General features: G+C 39.8%; 1 protein-coding gene and 1 pseudogene across 1 annotated transcript in view; one reads left to right on the forward strand and one right to left on the reverse strand.

Moving 5' to 3' along the window:
* CAPZA2 (capping actin protein of muscle Z-line subunit alpha 2) overlaps positions 1–12,136 on the reverse strand; it is a 56,598-nt gene that overhangs the window by 36,972 nt on the left and 7,490 nt on the right. The window lies entirely within an intron of this gene.
* LOC135362205 (RAB11-binding protein RELCH-like) lies at positions 4,371–8,152 on the forward strand (annotated as a pseudogene).

The raw sequence follows: 12,136 nt of genomic DNA on the forward strand, positions 1-12,136 counted from the left end.
TATGGCAGGCAAATTATACCTCAACTAAAAAAATTCTTTTTTTTTTTTTTAAAGATTTTATTTATTTATTTGAGACAGAGAGAATGAGAGACAGAGAGCATGAGAGGGAGGAGGGTCAGAGGGAGAAGCAGACTCCCTGCTGAGCAGGGAGCCCGATGCGGGACTCGACCCCGGGACTCCAGGATCATGACCTGAGCCGAAGGCAGTCGCTTAACCAACTGAGCCACCCAGGCGCCCCCAACTAAAAAAATTTTTTTTAAATCTCTCATACATATGACAGTATATATCTTATTTTTATTATGCATAAAATGTTAACTTTAAAACTTAGTAACCACAGACATACAGATGGCCAACAGACACATGAAAAGATGCTCATCATCACTTGTCATCGGGAATGCAAATCAAAACTACAATGAGATATCACTTCACACCTGTCAGAATGGCTAAAATTAATAACACAAGAAACAACAGGTGTTGGCAAGGATGTGGAGAAAAGGAACACTCTTACATTGTTGGTAGGAATGCAAACTGGTGCAGCCACTCTGGAAAACAGTTTGGAGGTTCCTCAAAAAGTTAAAAAGAGAACTCCCCTACGATTCAGCACTTGCACTCTGGGTATTTACCCAAAGGATACAAAAACACTAATTCAAAGGGATACATGCACCTGTATGTTTATAGCAGCAATAGCCAAACTATGGAAGCGGCCCAAGTATCCCCTGATTGATGAATGGATAACGAAGGTGTGATGTGTACACACACACACACACACACACACACACCCATGTACTAGTACTCAGCCATAAAAAGAATGAAATCTTGCCATTTACAACAACATGAATGGAACTAGAGAGTACAATGCTAAGTGAAATAAGTCACAGAAAGACAAATACCATGATTTCACTCATATGTGGAATTTAAGAAACAAAACAAATGAGCAAACGGAAAAAAAAGAGACAGAGAGAGAAAAAAAAAAACAGCCTCTTAACTAGGGAAAAAACTGATGGCTGGTTACCAGAGGGAAGGTGGGTGAGGGGATGGGTGAAACAGGTGATGGAAATTAAGGAATGCACTTGTCATGATGAGTAACAGGTGACTGAAATAAAAATTTAGGGGCACCTGACTGGCTCAGTAGATGGAATGTGCAACTCGATCTCAGAGTCCCATGTTGGGTGTAGAGATTACTTAAATAAATAAAATATTTTTTTAAAAAGGTTTAAAAAAACTTTAGTAACCATGATAATTAATGAGTGAGATATTATTTGCTTATTTTCTAATTAAGAATCCCAAACCTTTAATATTAATTTTTATTGCTAAAAATCCACAAAATATATTTATCCAACATTTTGCTTACTTTTTTTTTTTTAAGAGAAAATACAGTAAAAAAAAAAGTTTTTTTAAAGATTCTGTTTAGGGGCGCCTGGGTGGCTCAGTTGGTTAAGCGACTGCCTTCGGCTCAGGTCATGATCCTGGAGTCCCGGGATCGAGTCCCGCATCGGGCTCCCTGCTCAGCAGGGAGTCTGCTTCTCCCTCGGACCCTCCCCCCTCTCATGTGCTCTCTTTCTCATTCTGTCTCAAATAAATAAATAAAATCTTTTTTTAAAAAAAATAAATAAATAAAGATTCTGTTTATTTATTCGACAAAAAGAGTCTAAGAGAGTACAAGCAGGGGAAGCAGTACAGGGAGAGGGAGAAGCAGACTCCCCGCTGAACAGGGAGCCCGACGTGGGGCTCGATCCCAGGACTCTGGGATCATGACCTGACCCGAAGGCAGATGCTTAACCATCTGAGCCACTCTGGCGCCCCAGTAAAAAAAGTTAAAGGTAAAATTTTAAAGAAAAAAAATTAGGAACCTTAGGCTTTCATTCTGAATTACAGAGTAATATGTTGGCATAAATCTATACTACCTAGGACATCTGTTTCAGTCTTCTTAAAAAATACTGGGGGTTTTGGGGTGCCTGGATGGCACAGTTGGTTGAGCACCCGACTCTTGGTTTTGGCTCAGGTCGTGATCTCAGGGTCATGAGATGGAGCCCCACGTCGGGATTCACACTCAGTGTGGAGTCGGCTTGGGACTCTCTCTTCCTCTTCCTCTGCCCCTCCCTTCTGCACTTGCACGCTCTTTCTCTCAAATAGATAAATAAATCTTTTAAAAATAAAATACTGGGACATTTTTGCTTACACTGAGGACTATGGTCAGGTAATATTTTGACTCATCTCCTTTATCAGTGGACAATTTATAAGAAGGAAATCTCAATGCTCACACTGAATAAACTGAAGTCACCTTCCTAAGAAATCCCACAGTAATGAAATGTCTACATTTTGAACTCTAAAGTTTTCATCAAATAGATTCTATTTGCAGGGAAGATTCGACTGATAAGGATTGATGAAGTATGACGTCCTATGGAAGAGGGTTGACCAAGAAAATAATAAAGGGTAAAATAAGTAAAAATCCTTAACACTTCAGTTCTAAATCATTGCACCAAATTATATAAATGTTACAGTTGTATCTACCATCTCATAGGCAAATATGTTAGAATTTGTTCTCGAAAAATTATACTAAAATCTCCTACTGAATTTATTTTTAAAAAATGTGGCTAACTTTCCATCTCTTATGCTTCCAAAATCCTCAATGTTTAGCACTGATTTAGTCTGGGAAGAAAAAGAAATTCAGAGGAAAAAGAAAATCAGAGAGAGAACAGACTTTTGCCTATATATTACCATATCTGAGTGCTCAGAATGGTGCCTGGCAGATAGAAGGCTCTCAGATATTTGCTAAATAACTAAACATTCAATATCCCTTCAAGGCAGGATTCCTGTTGCCCCTGCCCTATACTCTGCGCTCAGTAGATAGTTATTATATATTGAATAAATCTATAAGCAAGAATAAACTCTCATTTATTTAGAACATTTAGGGAATGTAGTATTTCAATGAAATGAACATTTTAGGAGTTATCACTAATACAATTCTATATATAAACTTTTAATTTTCAAATAAACTATACTCAAACCACAAAAACTTATGCTAATATAAGGAAGCAGTATAGTACTCTCTGGAGTCAGACTGACTGGGTTGGATTTTCATCTCCACTACTCATTAGCTATGTAAACTTGGGTAAATATATAATATTAGCTATTATTATATATATTATATATTATTAGCAACAACAAGATAATAAGTGTACCTGTATTAGTATGGCTCTAGTATTCTTAAAAATAGCCCTGGAACACAGATATTTTCACATTACATGTTAGTTTCTTTGTGTCTATAGTGACGGAAGGGTGGCATATGCCCAGGCATTTCTGTGTTGTTTGCAGTGCATTCACTTCCACACACCGACATCCTTTTTCCTCACTTGGAAATCATCCTTTCCCTCTCTATTTGACTCTTTTCATCTCTAACGCCAGTGATAGCAACACTGGAGAAAAAGCTGGTTTCCTAGCTACATGGTGGGAATGTGCAAGATCTGCACTTTTATCTAAGACAAATGATCTGTACCCAAGTTTTGATCTGTTTAACTTCTATAAACTTCCATTTTTTATAGGGAAATTAAGGGGATGAAATATACCATTATTTCTTAAACTTTAAAAACCCCTGCCTCTGTTAGAGAAAATAAAATGTTATCTGAAATTACTCTGAGATAGCTATTACTTTTAATTTATGAAAGAGAAAACAGAGATCCAGAATTGGGATTTGAATGAAGTGTTCAAATGAAGTCCAAGGCTTTTCATAGAGCTGCTTCCCAGTACAGCATCATCTTTCTATGACGGTTCAGAAGACAGGCTGAGAAAAAAGAAAACTCTAGGCAATCTCACCTACTTCCACCACTTCTATTATCCCCATCCAATAACAGCTCTCAAGTCTATACATCCACCACACTGTCAAGATCAAGATGCATTTTTCTAAGTATAACTTATTTACTAGAAATCTCCATCAAAATGTCTCATAGATACTTTAGACTGTCTCACCTAAACCTACTCCCTTCTATTCTTTATAAAATTAACCAGCACCACCTAGAAATCATTCCACTTTCCCCTCTCTCCCTTAGGCACATGATCAGTGTCTGTCTCTCTTGCTCAAATCCAATCCCCCTTTCTTTGATTCCATTCCATTCAGACCCACTTTGTTCAGCATTGTTATAACAGCAATCCTGCCTCTAGTCTTATGATCTTTTTCAAAATTCATTTTCTATTCTACAACCAGACTGATATTTTTCAATGCAAATGCTGATGTTTTTTCCTGCTTAAGATCATCTAACGGTTCCCCCACTGCCAACAAAATAAAGTCCAAAGTCCTTAACATATAAAGCTCTTCCATATCTGAAGGCTATAAAACGTAATTGTTAACAGCATAAATTCTAAAATAAGACTGTATGGACTCAGATTACAGCTCCACCGCCTACTACCTGTATGACCATAAGCAAATTAAATTCAGTTTCCTTACTTGCAGTAAATGAGATAATACACTTAGAAAAGTGCTTGGCACAGAGTAAGCACTCAAATAATAGCTACTACCTTTTTTACTCTGCCACGTACCAGCTCCTACAGCCTACCACTCCTTTTCTCATCCCACATATACACGATACTGGAGCCTCAGCACTCCATTCAGTCTCTCAAACAGGAACCTTCGTCTTCTATACCTCCACATCACTGCATACATATGATCTGGCCATCTTTTATCTACTGTGGTAAAATTGTACACAGCCGCAGAATTTCTTAAACTTTGCAAGTTATCAGAAGAAAAGATCACAAAGAAAGGCAAACTCAAAGATCAGATTATACTATTAAAAATTTTTGGAGGGGCGCCTGGGTGGCTCAGTTGGTTAAGCGACTGCCTTCAGCTCAGGTCATGATCCCAGGGTCCTGGGATCGAGTCCCGCATCGGGCTCCCTGCTCTGCGGGGAGCCTGCTTCTCCCTCTCCCACTCCCCCTGCTTGTGTTCCCTCTCTCGCTGTGTCTCTCTCTGTCAAATAAATAAATAAAATCTTTAAAAAAAAAAAAATTGGGGGGGGGGGCGCCTGGGTGGCTCAGTTAAGCATGTGACTCCCCGCTCAGTGGGGAGACTGCTTCTCCCTCTCCTTCTGCCCCTCCCTCCACTCATGTTCTCTCTCTCTCAAATACATACATAAAATCGTTAAAAAAATAAATGTTTGATGTATTATTTAGTACAGCAATCATTAGTAAATACTTTTGATAAAGGGTTAGTATTATTAAGACCTGTGGTATAAGGCCTGGGTGCCTGGGTGGCTCAGATGGTTAAGCGTCTGCCTACAGCTCAGGTCATGATCTCAGGGTCCTGGGATCGAGTCCCGCATCGGGCTCCCTGCTCCTTGGGAGCCTACTTCTCCCTCTGCCTCTCTCTCTCTCTCTCTCTGTCATGAATAAATAAATAAAATCTTTAAAAAAAAAAAAAAAAAAGACCTGTGGTATAAGGCCTGAAATTATGTGTGCTTTGACATCTGGGGAAAACCAGGAAGGCCTTGAATGGCCTAACTGCAAGTTCCCATCCTCATTTTGCTCCTGCAGATAAGGTCCCCTAGTCAGACAACCTTCTTTATCACAGGGAAGAGGCACAGTTCCTGCTTATTCCTGAGGAGCAGGCTCCAGTTCCCTGCCAGTCTGCAGAATTATTCAAACAAGCCAATCACATCTTCCTGTGGCAACCTAAGAATCACTCCACCCTCTTGATACTAGAAAACTTGCATTCCATGGCCTCTGCTTGTTCACTCTGTTCCAAGTGCAACCTCCAAGTGGCCCTACATTGTGTGAGGTGTCCCTCTCTCCTGGGCTGTTGAGTATATGTGATTAAAATAAACTGCTGTTCGGGCGCCTGGGTGGCTCAGTTGGTTAAGCGACTGCCTTCGGCTCAGGTCATGATCCTGGAGTCCCTGGATCGAGCCCCGCATCGGGCTCCCTGCTCAGCAGGGAGTCTGCTTCTCCCTCTGACCCTCCCCCCTCTCATGTGCTCTCTCTATCTCATTCTCTCCCTCAAATAAATAAAATCTTTACAAATAAATAAATAAATAAATAAATAAATAAATAAATAAATAAATAAACTGTTCATCTCATCTGTCTCGTGTCAGGTGCTGTGTATTCAACCACCCACATAACCCTAAGGTACAGGTGCCCCTCCCTCACCAACAGAATGAAGAGGAGGAGAATAAAGTAAGATCTGGGAAGCTCAAATTAAGATATGTAACTGAGAGAACTAAGAAGCAAGGAACTCAGTTATTTAAAAAATATATTTTAAGCAAGCAAGCAAATAAGTTGATATATAGTCCAAAACTTAGAAGGGCAAGAGAGAGATTCTTCAAAGATCTTTATTTTTATTTCAGACATAAATATACAACTGTGGTTATCTAGTTTCCTATCCTCCCATGTATTTGAAGGGAGGAAGGAAAGGTTGACAGTTGTACCTAGAACGTTAAAAAAAAAAAGGAAAGGTCTGAGCCAACCTGACAAAGGCTGAAGAAAACAAAGTTCCTTTATGGGAACAAAAAAAAATTTACAATCAAGTCCTGAAATTCAGGAGCTAATCAAACCTCTTGAAAAAAGAGCTCTAAAATTCTTAGTAAATAAATTTTTATCTAAGAATAACGATAAACTAACAGATAAAAGCTGAAAATAATGATCAGGATTTTGAATTATAGGTGACATAGATTAAACATCTCAAAACCTCCAGACTTACTGCAACTCTACTGAGTGATCAAATAACTGGGAAAAGTCCTGTGGGTGTGTTTAGTGGAGTGGAAGATGAATTAGAAACTCTTCCACAATTTTAGGCAATGTTCCTCTACTCTTTTCTACTGTGTGGCCTATGAAGAACTCTTTGCCAGTTTCCCTATTAAATTAGTTCATTAAATAGTGAGAAATGGTCTTTCATAGAGCAAATTAGAAGACCTGAAAGTCAAATGGACTTCCTCAAAAATGAACACTGTGCCATCCTGGTACTCTTTTGAGACTCTGTTCAACCTTCTCTGGATCAGAATACTCAAATGCCTGAAGAAAGTGGACACAATTCAGTTACAATTCATCTTGATAAACATAGAAAACTGTCTCCTGCTTTTTTCTACCAAGCACTACTTTCTCTTTGTGAATGTTGGCAGGTAGTCATTTAGGATCAGAGATATCTCAGATTGCAGACAGTAAAAAAAGTATGTTAATGCTGGGATGCTGCCCGTCATAAACTGTTCCTCGTGTGCTGCAGGCAAGAGCAGAGCTGATGATGCCCTTCCTACTCTGTAGAGCAGGCCTACACTCTGAGCCTACAGAAAGAAATCAGTTTCTCCATACACTTTCCAATTTGATCAAGAGGCCAGATGATAAGCAAAGCAAATAATACTGATGAGTTGTGTGCCATTTGCACATCATGTTGGACCAACATGTGTAGAAACCAAACATTTACCACAGGGATGGGAAGAGATTAGTCACAATATCCAGAAAGATGACTACTTGTGGCTCAATACTGTGGAGCAGTGGTGCCTTACTTTTCTACAGAAGTTCTCAATTCCTTGGTTCTTTCAGTGTTGCAACAAATGTAAAGAGAATACAAGGCACATCTGGTATAAGAAGCTATCATCAAAATCCTTGGTATCATGGCATGCACTGACCATCCAGATAAATATTAAATAAGAGTACTGAATTGTTGCTCTTGGTCTTGGGTGATCAGAAAGATTACTTAATACAACACATCAAGTGTTTATACCATCCTATGCTTCCTCGACTGCAATCTTATCAACTGCAATCTTATCTTACACCTACACTGTGGAATAAGACTGAAAAACTTCTCCGGAAAGGAGACAAAAGGAGGGAGAACTGGATGTACATAAACTCCACAAGTAGCTTCTTTCTGCCTTGCAGTCCTCAATTCTGTCACTCTGCCTTAGTGCTAGAGTGCCCCCTTCTCAAGCAAAGCCAAGCTTCATGGTGAAATGCCAGAGAGAGGCGACTAGATCCCTCTGGCCTATGTTGCCTGTTTAAGATGTGTCTATTATTGGAAGAGGTGAGCATTTGGCAGTGCTACTTCAGCTTTATGATTATCTGCTAGAATATGAAGATAGCACAGGGTGGGAGAGTTTACTACAAGTAACTGTTGCCACAATTTACAGAAATCACTGGCAAAATTAATGTTAATTCAACAACAACCTATGTCTAGGAATCCTCCAGATTTTCCTGATGCTTTTGCTGGATGTAGTAAATTGGCAAAAATTTTAAAAACACTAAGGTAGGGGTTCTTGGGTGGTTCAGCCGTTAAGCGGCTGCCTTCGGCTCAGGTCATGGTCCCAGGGTCCTGGGATCGAGCCCCGCATCAGGCTCCCTGCTCTGCGGGGAGCCTGCTTCTCCTCTCCCACCCCCCACCCCCCCGCTTGTATTCCCTCTTCTCGCTGTCTCTGTCAAATAAATAAATAAAATCTTTAAAAAAAAAAACCAAAACACTAAGGTAAAACTTTAGTTCCAGGAGATTTTAAGACTGCCTGAAAAAGTCTTTTTTTTTTTTTTAAGATTTTATTTATTTATTTGAGAGAGAGAGACAGCGAGAGAGGGAACACAGCAGGGGGAGTGGGAGAGGGAGAAGCAGGCTTCCCGCCGATCAGGGAGCCCGATGTGGGGCTCGATCCCAGGACCCTGGGTTCATGACCTGAGATGAAGGCAGACGCTCAACGACTGAACCACCCAGGTGTCCCTGCCTGAAAAAGTCTTAAAAAAAACCCCGTCAGGCTCCTCGATTAGTGCGGAGGCTGCTTGAGATTCTTTCCTCTCCCTCCCCCTTGCTCCTCCCCCAACCTCACGCATGTGCTCTCTCTCTCTCTAAAATAAATAAATAAAATCTAAAAACAATGATGAAATTGAAGATGACACAAAGAAATTGAAAGACATTCCACGCTCACGGATTGGAAGAACAAATACTGTTAAAATTTCTATACCACACAAAGCAACCTAAACCTTTAATGCAATCCCTATCAAAATACCGACAGCATTTTTCACAGAGCTAGAACAAACAATCCTAAAATTTGTTTGGAACCACAAAAGATCCCAAATAGCCAAAGCAATCTTGAAAAGCAAAGCTGGAGGAATCACAATTCCGGACTTCAAGTTATATTACAAAGCTGCAGTAATCAAAACAGTATGGTACTGGCACAAAAACAATAAACCCAGAATAAAAAACCCAGAAATGAACCCACAATTATGGTCAATTAATCTTTGACAAAGGATATCCAGTGAGAAAAAGTCTTTTCAACAAATGGTGTTGGAAATACTGGACAACAACATGCAAAAGAATGAAACTGGACCACTTTCTTACACCATACACAAAAATAAACTCAAAATGGATTAAAGACCTAAATGTGAGACCAGAAACCATAAAAATCCTAGAAGAGAACACAGGCAGCAACTTCTTTGATAACGGCTCTAACAACTTCTTTCTAGATAGGTCTCCTGAGGCAAGGGAAACAAAAGCAAAAATAAACTATTGGGACATCAACATAAAAAGCTTCTGCAGAGCGGGCGCCTGGGTGGCTCAGTTGGTTAAGCGACTGCCTTCGGCTCAGGTCATGATCCTGGAATCCCGGGATCGAGTCCCGCATCGGGCTCCCTGCTCGGCAGGGAGTCTGCTTCTCCCTCTGACCCTCCTCCCTCTCATGCTCTCTGTCTCTCATTCTCTCTCAAATAAATAAATAAAATCTTTAAAAAAAAAAAAAAAGCTTCTGCAGAGCAAAGCAATCAACAAAACTAAAAGGCAACCTACAAAATGGGAGGAGATATCTGCAAATGACATATCTGATAAAGGGCTAGTATCCACAATACATAAACAACTTATAAAACTCAACACTCATAAAATGAATAATCCAAAAAATGGGCAGAAGACATGAACAGATATTTTCCCCAAGAAAACATACAGATGGCCAGTAGACACACAAAAGGATGCTCAACCTCACTCTTCATTAGGGAAATGCAAATCAAAACAATAATGAGATATCACCACACACCTGTCAAAATGTCTAAAATAACACAAGAAACAACAGGTGTTGGCAAGGATGCGGATGTGCATTGTTGGTGGGAATGTAAACTGGTGTAGCCACTGTAGAAAGCAATATGGAGTTTCCCCAAAAATTTAAAAATAGAACTACCCTTTACCAGCAGTTGTACTACTGGGTATTTATCCAAAGAAAACAAAAACACTAACTCAAAGGGATACATGCACCCCTATGTTTATAGTAGCATTATCTACAATAGCCAAATTATGAAAACAGCCCAAGTGTCCAATAGATTGACAAATGGATAAAGAAGATATATATGTATAAATGGAATATTATTCAGCCATAAAAAGAATGAAATCTTGCCACTTGCAATGACATGGATGGAGCTAGAAAATATTATGCTAAGCAAAATAGGTCAGAGAAAAACAAATACCATATGACTTAAATCATGTGGAATTTAAGCAACAAAACAAATGAGCAAAGAGAAACAGAGAGAGGCAAACCAGGAAACAGACTCTTAACTATAGAGAACAAACTGATGGTTACCAGAAGGGAGGTGGGTGGAGAGATGGGTTAAATAAGTGATGGGGATTAGGAGTGCATTTGTGGTAAGCACTGTGTGTTGTATGTTAGTATGGAATCACTATATTGTACATCTGAAACTAAAACTAGACCTTATGTTAACAACTTGAGTTTAAATAAAAACTTAAAAAAAAAAAGGCCACCAATGATCTTCCGTCCCCCACTTATCTCCACTAGTTTTCCCCTATAAAATGGAGATAGTAACAAAATTACTCTGAAAATTGAGAGATTAATGTAGTATAGATAGTGGCATACAGTAGATAAAATCTGTTTCTTATCCCTGTACCTTAGGTACAAAGGCTTTTCTCAAACCTATATTCCTTTTAATCTCTGCAATACTGGTACTGCTCCTTCTGGAAATTCTCTTCAAGTTCTGTGAAATGAGCACATACTCCGTGCTACATGCACTTCTACTTCAAGAATCATCCCGCACCTTTTCCTCTCCTTTTATTTTCTAAATAATAGTATAGCCAAAAGTATATGCTCTCTGACCTCTCCTCTTTGCTATGTCCAAGCTTCTCCTAAAAGTCTTATCCCATCTTGTGGCTTTAACCCACAAAGGAATATTCCCAAATCTATATAAAATCTCTGGGCCTGACCATTCTTTCCAAGTTCCATTTCTACATTTCCCTATCATCTAGGCATGTTCAAACAGATATTCTGCTAGCATCTCAGACTCAGTATAACTCAAATCAAACTCAACATTATTCCTCCCAGCTATCCATCTTCTTCCTGAATCCCCTAGTTGTTAGTGGTGGTACCACTTCCCAGTTACCCAGATTTTAACATTCAGAGTTATCCTGATTCTCCCATTTCCCCTACATTCATTTACCAAGTTCTGTTGATTCCAACTCTGAAATCTGTTAGCAATCATTTTCTTCTTCATGTCCTGTGAAACTACTTTAAGCCAGGTCTTAACACCTAACTCAGGTTCCCACCGTTCTTACTAGCTCCAATCTGTCTAGACCCCATGGCTCTCAACCAAGGACAATTCCGTCCTACAGGAAAACATTCTGATTACCATGACTGGAGGGAAGGGGGTGCTACTGGCACCAAATGGGCCAAGGATGCTATTAAACATCCTACAATGCACAGGACAGCCCTCATGTTATCCGGCCCCAAATGTCAATAATGTTGAGGTTAGGGGCGCCTGGGTGGCTCAGTCGTTAAGCGTCTGCCTTCGGCTCGGGTCATGATCCCGGGGTCCTGGGATCGAGCCCCGCGTCGGGCTCCCTGCTCGGCGGGAAGCCTGCTTCTCCCTCTCCCACTTCCCCTGCTTGTGTTCCCTCTCTGGCTGTCTCTCTCTGTCAAATAAATAAATAAAATCTTTAAAAAAAAAAAAAATGTTGAGGTTAAGAAACCCTGTGCTATTTAACAGCACAGTTCATCTTTGCATCTTACTTGCAAAGTACCTGATATAACTCATACACTGTTTTGTTCCCAGTTTCCTATTTTTTCTGCCTGTGGTGTGGTCTCTGGCATGAGCTTGCACCCCAACTGATGTCTACCATCCTCCTAGGCAGAAGTAATTTTTCTGTCTTCTGAATTTCCATGAACTGACTACTTTTTGATGCTGTACC

Source organism: Mirounga angustirostris, unplaced genomic scaffold (assembly GCF_029215605.1).
Source record: "Mirounga angustirostris isolate CCGP_5_RB_7025 unplaced genomic scaffold, mMirAng1.0.hap1 SCAF_12, whole genome shotgun sequence".
Classification (NCBI taxonomy): Eukaryota; Metazoa; Chordata; class Mammalia; order Carnivora; family Phocidae; genus Mirounga; species Mirounga angustirostris.